Raw genomic sequence first — 9619 nt, 5'->3', positions numbered from 1 at the left:
ATCTCTCTCAGCTCTGACATTCTCTGTTCTAAGGTCTCTCCCAGCTCTGACATTCTCTGTTCTAAGATCTCTCCCAGCTCTGACATTCTCTGTTCTAAGGTCTCTCCCAGCTCTGACATTCTCTGTTCTAAGGTCTCTCCCAGCTCTGACATTCTCTGTTCTAAGGTCTCTCCTAGCTCTGACATTCTCTGTTCTAAGATCTCTCCCAGCTCTGACATTCTCTGTTCTAAGGTCTCTCCCAGCTCTGACATTCTGGGTTCTAAGGTCTCTCCCAGCTCTGACATTCTCTGTTCTAAGGTCTGTCCCAGCTCTGACATTCTCTGTTCTAAGGTCTCTCTCAGTTCTGACATTCTCTGTTCTAAGGTCCCTTCCAGTTCTGACATTCTCTGTTCCAAAGTCTCTCCCAGCTCTGACATTCTCTGTTCTAAGGTCTCTCCCAGCTCTGACATTCTCTGTTCTAAGCTCTCTCCCAGTTCTGGCATTCTCTGTTCTAAAATCTCTCCCAGCTCTGACATTGTCTGTTCTAAGGTCTCTTCCAGCTCTGACATTCTCTGTTCTAAGGTCTCTCTCAGTTCTGACATTCTCTGTTCTAAGGTCTCTCCCAGCTCTGACATTCTCTGTTCTAAGGTCTCTCCCAGCTCTGACATTCTCTGTTCTAAGGTCTCTTCCAGCTCTGACATTCTCTGTTCTAAGACCTCTCCCAGCTCTGACATTCTCTGTTCTAAGGTCTCTCCCAGCTCTGACATTCTCTGTTCTAAGGTCTCTCCCAGTTCTGGCATTCTCTGTTCTAAAATCTCTCCCAGCTCTGACATTCCCTGTTCTAAGCTCTCTCCCAGCTCTGACATTCTCTGTTCTAAGGTCTCTCCCAGTTCTGGCATTCTCTGTTCTAAAATCTCTCCCAGCTCTGACATTGTCTGTTCTAAGGTCTCTTCCAGCTCTGACATTCCCTGTTCTAAGACCTCTCCCAGCTCTGACATTCTCTGTTCTAAGGTCTCTCCCAGCTCTGACATTCTCTGTTCTAAGCTCTCTCCCAGCTCTGACATTCTCTGTTCTAAGCTCTCTCCCAGCTCTGACATTCTCTGTTCTAAGGTCTCTCCCAGCTCTGACATTCTCTGTTCTAAGCTCTCTCCCAGCTCTGACAGTCTCTGTTCTAAGGTGTCTCCCAGCTCTGACATTCTCTGTTCTAAAGTCTCTCCCAGCTCTGACATTCTCTATTCTAAGGCCCCTCCAAGCTCTGACATTCTATGTTCTACAGCCCTCCCAGCTCTGATATGCCATGATCTAAGACCCCTTCCAGAGCCAGATTCTCTCTTCTAGTTATAGACCTAGTTCTGAAGTCCTCCCTTTTTTTCCTCCCTGACTCCTGGGTAATTTCATGAGCATACTTAGCTTTTAAGAATCCCAAAGTTCACCAACCAAAAACTCAGAACCAGATTAGTCCCGTCTTAGGTCTTGGACCTCTGACAGGCTCCAAGACTTGCTTCTTACAGGCTTCTCATCAACTCCTGGACCCCAGTGATTCTCTCTTAATCTTCTGTCATCAGCCTGAGCCTGACAGGAGCGGCACAGCAAGTATTAATTCCACTGGTGGGTCGGCTGATTTCAGACATGACCTTTGATTTCTCGGGTAGAGTGTAAATTACATGTCGCCGGCATAAAATATTAAATCCAATTTATACTTAATTATTGATGCTATTATGTATTCTGTAGTAATGGCACCAGAAGGTGCAGCCTCCGTCCTGGCCCATTAAAGGGCTTTTTTGCATTAGCAGGTCCTTGAGGTAAGAAATCTTGCTTCACTGCTCTCTCTGTGATTGATGGTGATGGGGATGTTTGTAAATAGTCTTCCAGAAATATTTCTCTGGTCGCCTGCAGCTCTGCGGGGAGGGTGGGGGGCCGTGGCTAATTATTGGGCCGGAAGCGAGCCCAAGGGCCCGGCCAAGCTCTTGCTGCCACCATTTAGAGGTAGGTGGATTGAGGGCCCTGCTGGAGAGAGAATGATGGTTTACACAAAACCAACCTGGGCTGTTTAAGAGGCAGCGGACAGAAGCCCGCAGCGGTTTCCTTCACCTCCTCCTTATCTTCAAGTGGATGCTGGGGTTTGGTTTCTTTTTTTTTAATTGAAGCATGAATAATTCCCATTTCTTTTAAAATATTCATCGTTTCTAGGGTTGCTTTCGAGCCCCTTTTCCGGGAGCATTTTTAATCTCCACTGCTAGGCCCCATGCGAGGCTTTATATTCAGTGAGCGATAGCCTGGGTCAGAAAGTGGGGGTTAGCTGTGTGGTCACGGGGGCAACAAGGGCAGAGGAGGCCTGTGAACCTTTGAAAAAGAGAGGCTGAGGACGCAGGGATTATCCAGGAGCATCCGGGAGTATGTTCGCAGACAGAAGCCCTTAGGGCTAAAGTTCTTTGGAGCACAGAAATGATATGCTACTGAAAGGAACCTTAGAATATAGAGGTTGCTACAAAAAAGAACATCAGAGCTAAAAAAGGCCTTCAAATATATACGTTGCTAAAACAGAGAAGATCAGAATGGAAAGAGACCTTAGAATATATGTTGCTATAATATAGAGCATCACAGCTAGGCTAGAAGAGACTTGAGAAGAAAAAATGTGAGAACTAGAAGGAGACGTAAGACATTGAATGTCTGAACAGGGAGGCCTGAGGGCATAGGATGTTGGTGACATCCAAGGATCCCAGATGAATAAATATCCTGGTCCAACCCCCACATTTTCCATCTTGGCTCCCAAGGATATACGTGATAAAACTTTGCTTTGAAGCTTCCCATCTATAAAGGAGCTGGAATAAAAATAGAATGCTAAGCTACAGAGTGCTTGAACTGCAAGTGGTATTAGAATAGAGACTATAATAGATAGGAGGCATCTTAGAACAGAGAATGTGAGAACTGGGAGAGACCTTAGAACAGAGAATGTCAGAGCTGGGAGAGACCTTAGAACAGGGAATGTCAGAGCTGGGAGGGACCTTAGAACAGAGAATGTCAGAGCTGGGAGAGACCTTAGAACACAGAATGTCAGAGCTGGGAGAGACCTTAGAACAGAGAATGTCAGAGCTGGGAGAGACCTTAGAACAGAGAATGTCAGAGCTGGGAGAGAGCTTAGAACAGAGAATGTCAGAGCTGGGAGAGAGCTTAAAACAGAGAATGTCAGAGCTGGGAGAGAGCTTAGAACAGGGAATGTCAGAGCTGGGAGAGAGCTTAGAACAGAGAATGTCAGAGCTGGAAGGAACCTTAGAACAGAGAATGTCAGAGCTGGGAGAGACCTTAGAACAGAGAATGTCAGAGCTGGGAGAGACCTTAGAACAGAGACTGTCAGAGCTGGGAGAGAGCTTAGAACAGGGAATGTCAGAGCTGGGAGAGAGCTTAGAACAGAGACTGTCAGAGCTGGGAGAGAGCTTAGAACAGGGAATGTCAGAGCTGGGAGAGAGCTTAGAACAGAGACTGTCAGAGCTGGGAGAGAGCTTAGAACAGAGACTGTCAGAGCTGGGAGAGAGCTTAAAACAGAGAATGTCAGAGCTGGGAGAGAGCTTAGAACAGAGACTGTCAGAGCTGGGAGAGAGCTTAGAACAGAGAATGTCAGAGCTGGGAGAGAGCTTAGAACAGGGAATGTCAGAGCTGGGAGAGAGCTTAGAACAGAGACTGTCAGAGCTGGGAGAGAGCTTAAAACAGAGAATGTCAGAGCTGGGAGAGAGCTTAGAACAGAGACTGTCAGAGCTGGGAGAGAGCTTAGAACAGAGAATGTCAGAGCTGGGAGAGAGCTTAGAACAGAGACTGTCAGAGCTGGGAGAGAGCTTAGAACAGAGACTGTCAGAGCTGGGAGAGAGCTTAGAACAGGGAATGTCAGAGCTGGGAGAGAGCTTAGAACAGAGACTGTCAGAGCTGGGAGAGAGCTTAGAACAGAGACTGTCAGAGCTGGGAGAGAGCTTAAAACAGAGAATGTCAGAGCTGGGAGAGAGCTTAGAACAGAGACTGTCAGAGCTGGGAGAGAGCTTAGAACAGAGAATGTCAGAGCTGGGAGGGACCTTAGAATAGAGAATGTCACAGCTGGGAGAGACCTTAGAACCCAGAATGTCAGAGCTGGGAGAGTCCTTAGAACCCAGCATGTCAGAGCTGGGAGAGTCCTTAGAACAGAGAATGTCAGAGCTGGGAGAGACCTTAGAACAGGGAATGTCAGAACTGGGAGAGACCTTAGAACAGAGAATGTCAGAGCTGGGAGGGTCTTAGTACACAGAATGTTAGAGCTGTCCTTAGAACAGAAGATGTCAGAAATGGAAGGGACCACTACAGTGATTCCCTATTATCTCCAGTATCAAATTTTAAATCCTTTCACTTTGGAATCCCTTTATATAATTTGGCCTCTTTGTACCTTTCCAGTCTTCTCACACCTCATTCCCCTCAGCATAATTCAATGACACTGGCCTCCTTTCTGTTCCTTGGTTATGACATTCCATCTCCTGATTGTGATTTCCCTGGTTGAACCCCATGTTGGATATGTTCTCTATCCTCATTTCTTCCTCTTGGCTTCCTTCAGATCCCAGCTTAAATCCCACCTTCTCCTAGAGAAGTCTTTCGCAATCCCCCTCAATGCTAGTACCTTCCCTATAATATTATCTTTTACACACACACACCTTAAATTTGTGTGTGTTTGTGTGTGTGTGTGTGATGGTACAATGGCTAGAGTGCCAGGCCTGAAGCCAGGAAGACTCATCTTCCTGAGTTCAAATCTGACACTTATTAGCAATGTGACTCTAGATAAGTCTCTTAAGTCTGTTTGCCTCGGTTTCCTCCTCTGTAAAATGAACTGGAGAAGGAAATGACAACCCACTCCAGTATTTTCACCAAGAAAACCCTAAATGGTCACAGAGTCAGACCCAGATGAAATGACTGAACAACAAAAATTATATATATATATATATGTATATATGTATATATATATATATATATATATATATATATATACACATATATGAGTTGTACATAGCTATTGGTATGGCCATTCGACTATGAGCTCCTGAGAGCAGAGAGCAGGAATTGGGTTGTTGATTTTTTGTTTGGGTTTGTTCTAGTTTTCATTTCTTTGTTCAGCACCTAGCACCTAGCAGGAATTTAATAATGCTTACTGATTTTACTTGAATAAATGTTAGAAGGTAGGCTATCATGATGGAAGCAGCCTTCCCAGTGTAGAGTGTGAGAAGTGGAAGGTATCTTAAAAATAGAATTTTAGGGGGCAGCAGGGTAGCTCAGTGAATTGAGAGTCAGGCCTGGAGACGGGAGGTCCTAGGTTTAAATCTGTCCTCAGACACTTCCTAGCTGAGTGACCCTGGGCAAGTCACTTGACCCCCATTGCCTAATCTTTACTGCTTTTCTTCTGTGGAACCAATACTCAGTATTGATTCTAAGATGGAAGGTGAGGGTTAAAAAAATAGAATTTTAGTGTTGGGATGAATGTTACATCACAAAATATCAAAGTTGGAAGGGTAGTCTTAAGAGATAGAATGTTAGAACATAGATTGTCAGAATTTAAAGGGATTAAAGTTCAATATTTAATTTAAATTGAATCGAATTTAAATTGAATTTAGTATTGAATGTCATATCTAGAAGGGTCCTTAGAATATAGCTTGCAAGGACTAGAAAGGGCCCTAGGACATAGAATGACCAGACTGGACGGATTATTGAAACATAGAATGGCAAAACTAGAGGGGATCTTAGAACGCAGAATGTCAGAATTGGAAGGGATTTTAGAATGTAGAATTTCAGAGCGTGAAGGGACTTTAGAACCGAGAGTGCCAGAGCTAGAAGAGATCTTAGAACGTGGAATGCCAGACTTGGAGGGAGCCCTTAGAATATAGATGACCACAAATGGAAAAGGCCTTGGAACATAGACTGCCAGAGCAGGGAGGATTTTGAAGGTCATCCTGGTCCAACCCCCCACATTTTCCATCTTGGCTCCCGAGGACACACAGATGAGAAGACTTCGCTTTGATGCTTCCCGTCTATAAAATTCAAAGGGATGTTCACAGGATGTTGGGGGGGAGCTGGCAGGGCCTGGTGAGGAAGAGGCAGATCTGAGAGAGAGGCTGGGAATCTGCATCGCAGCAGCCTCCGTGGCTGTTGAAGAATTACATAAACCAGAGCCAAGGGTATGTAGAGCATGTGATGTGTGTCAAATCTGCATTTCCTCCTGTCGGTGGGACTGCCTTTTCTGGGGCGAGCTTCAGGGCTTATGTCCTCCATGCTCCTTTCAAGAGTGGCCTGAATCGATTTCTCCCCAGATTCTGTGATCCCTTTGTGATCTGGCCACTCCCTCGATGTCATCATACCCTAGCGATGCCAGAGAGCAGAAAGAGCACTCAACTGGAAGTCAGGAGGCGCACGTCCGAATTCTGCCTCTGGTCCTCAACAGCCACGTGACTCTGCAGAAGAAGCTTCAGCTCTCTGAGCATCTGTTTGCTCATCTGTTGAGTGCAAATGATCATCTTTGGGCCACTTCCTTCAGAGGCTGACTGTGCCTTGTAAACCTTAAAGCGTTTTAGAAACATGTTACTGTGATGATTATGGAAGTCATAGACTCTTCCATTCCAATGCTCCCCAGCAATGGCCCTCAATTTCAACCAGCCCTTTGAATTTTTTTTTTGACAGGAAGCATCAAAGCAAAGCCTCCTCATCTGTGCTGAGTCAGGAGCCAAGATGTAAAATGTGAGGGTTGGACGAGGATGACCTTTAAGGTCTCTCCCAGCTCTGACAAGTCTGTGTCTACAATGGAGGCTCTGTTCTATATTCTTTGACCTCTTCCACCTATGCTAGGCTATATTCTAAGATTCCTTCCAGCTCTGTCATTTTAGATTCTGACATTCTATTTTTAGGACCATTTCCTGGCTCTGACAATTCTGTGTCCTAAGAGTCCTCCCAGCTCTGACATTTTCTGTTCTAAAGACTCTTCCCAGCTCTGACACTCTGTGTCCTAAGGACCCTCCTAAATCTGACATTTTCTGTTCTAAGATCTCTCTCAGTTCTGGCATTCTCCATTCTAAAGGCCCTTCCACCTCTGACATTCTCTGTTCTGAGGTCCTTCCCAACTCTGACATTCCCTGTTTTAAGGTCCCTCTTGGCTCTAACATTCTGGCTTCTAATACCCCTCCTAGTTTTAACATTCTCTGTTCTAAGGTCTCTCCCAGCTCTGACATTCTCTGTTCTAAGGTCCTTCCCAACTCTGACATTCCCTGTTTTAAGGTCCCTCTTGGCTCTAACATTCTGGCTTCTAATACCCCTCCTAGTTTTAACATTCTCTGTTCTAAGGTCTCTCCCAGCTCTGACATTCTCTGTTCTAAGGTCCTTCCCAACTCTGACATTCCCTGTTTTAAGGTCCCTCTTGGCTCTAACATTCTGGCTTCTAATACCCCTCCTAGTTTTAACATTCTCTGTTCTAAGGTCTCTCCCAGCTCTGACATTCTCTGTTCTAAGGTCCTTCCCAACTCTGACATTCCCTGTTCTAAGGTCTCTCCCAGCTCTGACATTCTCTGTTCTAAGATCTCTCCCAGCTCTGACATTCTCTGTTCTAAGGTCTCTCCCAGCTCTGACATTCTGGGTTCTAAGACCCCTCCCAGTTTTAACATTCTCTGTTCTAAGGACCTTCCCAGCTCTGACATTCACTATTCTAAGGACCTTCCCAGTTCGGACATTCTCTGTTCTAAAGTTTCTCCAGCTCTGACATTCTCAGTTCTAAAGACTCTCCCAGCTCTGACATTCTCTGTTCTAAGGTCTCTCCCAGCTCTGACATTCTCGGGTCTAAAATCTTTTCTAGCTCTTCCCTACATGCTCCTTCCAACTTCCATGCCTTTGCTTCCCTTTACCCTCTGTTGCCATCTGTTGGGATCCACTTTCTATAAGCCTCCAGTGAAAGCCCACCTCCTCTAAGCATCCTTCTTCATCCCAGCCCTCCAGAAGCACTCATGGAATCATAGCTTCAAAAGAAGCCCAAGTATTACAGATTTAGAGCTGTGAGGGGCTTTAGAGATTGTCTACTCCAACTCTTTAATTTTCCAGTTAGGGAAATCATCTACTGTTAGAGCAGAGAATATCGGGAGACTCCTAAAGAAAGGCTTTACAATATGGCATGTCAGAACTGGGAGAGCCCTTAGGACACAGCCCCAGAGACATTTAATGATTTGTCCAAGGTCACAAAGCTAGTAAGTATCTGAGCAGTTTATGAACCCTCAGTTTGCTTGATCCCAATTCCAGTGCCCTACTGCCAATGCTATGTCCATCTAGTTGATAGAATTCCTGTCTGTGACATCTGTGATAGTCATTTGGCTTTCCTCAGATGCTCCCCATGTAGGGTCTACTGAGACCACTAATTCCATTTTTGGACAGTTCGAAGTGCCTGGAAGCTTTTCCTCATGTAATAGTAACTACCTTGACCCCTACTGCCCAAAGGCCAGGTCTGTTACATTTCACCCCTCCCCAGGGTTCTCTAGTATCCTTAAGGGGATTTCAGGTCATCTAATCTTTCTGTCATTGGCTCGAGCCCCCACCAGTGGGGTTCCCCCCAATTTTAGGAGTCCCCTGATACCCAGCCCATTTAACTACTTCCGAGGCAGATTAGTTTTTACAAAGGAATATTTACTTCAAAAGCAAAACAAAAACAAAAAGACAAACATCCTCTTAATAGGTGGGAGCTTAATTCTCTCCCATACCACCTCTGTCTCTGGGAAAGTAAAGGGGATTAGGCATATGGGTCAACTCGGGTCTTATATAAGATGAGCTAAATTCCAAGTCCAAAGTTCCTTTGGAGAAGCCTCAGAGGTTCCCTGATGCACTGACAGCAACATCTGGCCTGGAAACCCAACTCTAAGGTTGCCATGGCTTGAGATCCTGGTCCTGGGGATTCCATCACCTGCAGCTAGAGTTAAAAGGGCAAGTGAAACAGAGTCAACACCCAAACCTACTTCTTGGGACCAAGGAATTTAAAAGGGGGAGGTAGATACTCTTTCCCTTCATCCAGCTTAGTTCATAGTGCTGTAGGTGAAAAGGACCCTTTGGTTCGTGCTGAAAAAATAGTCAAACTGTCCCACTGGGGCAATTTTGTTTATTTCCTATTGAAAATGTTTATTAATTAATTAATTTAGAATTTTTTCCCATGGTTATATGATTCATATTCTTTCCCTCCCCCTCTCACCGTAGCTGATCCGCAATTCCACTGGGTTTCACATTTGTCATTGATCAAGACCTATTTCCATATTATTACTATTTGCACTATGGTGATCGATTAGAGTCTACCTCCCCAATCATGTCCCCATTGAACCATGTGATCAGAGCAGTTGTTTTTCTTCTGTGTTTCTGCTCCCACAGTTCTTCCTCTGGATGTGGATAGCATCTTTCTCATATGTCCCTCAGAATTGTCCTAGATCATTGCATTGTTGCTAATAGAGAAGTCCATTCCATTCAATTGTACCACAGTGTATCCGTCTCTGTGTACAGTGTATTCCTGGTTTTGCTCCTTTCACTCTGCACCAATTCCTGGAAGCTGTTCCAGTTCTCATGGAATTCCTCCAGTTCATTATTCCTTTTAGCACAATAGTATTCCATCACCAACATATACCAC

Source organism: Monodelphis domestica, chromosome 4 (genome assembly GCF_027887165.1).
Source record: "Monodelphis domestica isolate mMonDom1 chromosome 4, mMonDom1.pri, whole genome shotgun sequence".
Classification (NCBI taxonomy): domain Eukaryota; kingdom Metazoa; phylum Chordata; class Mammalia; order Didelphimorphia; family Didelphidae; genus Monodelphis; species Monodelphis domestica.
This window is presented reverse-complemented; position numbering follows the sequence as displayed.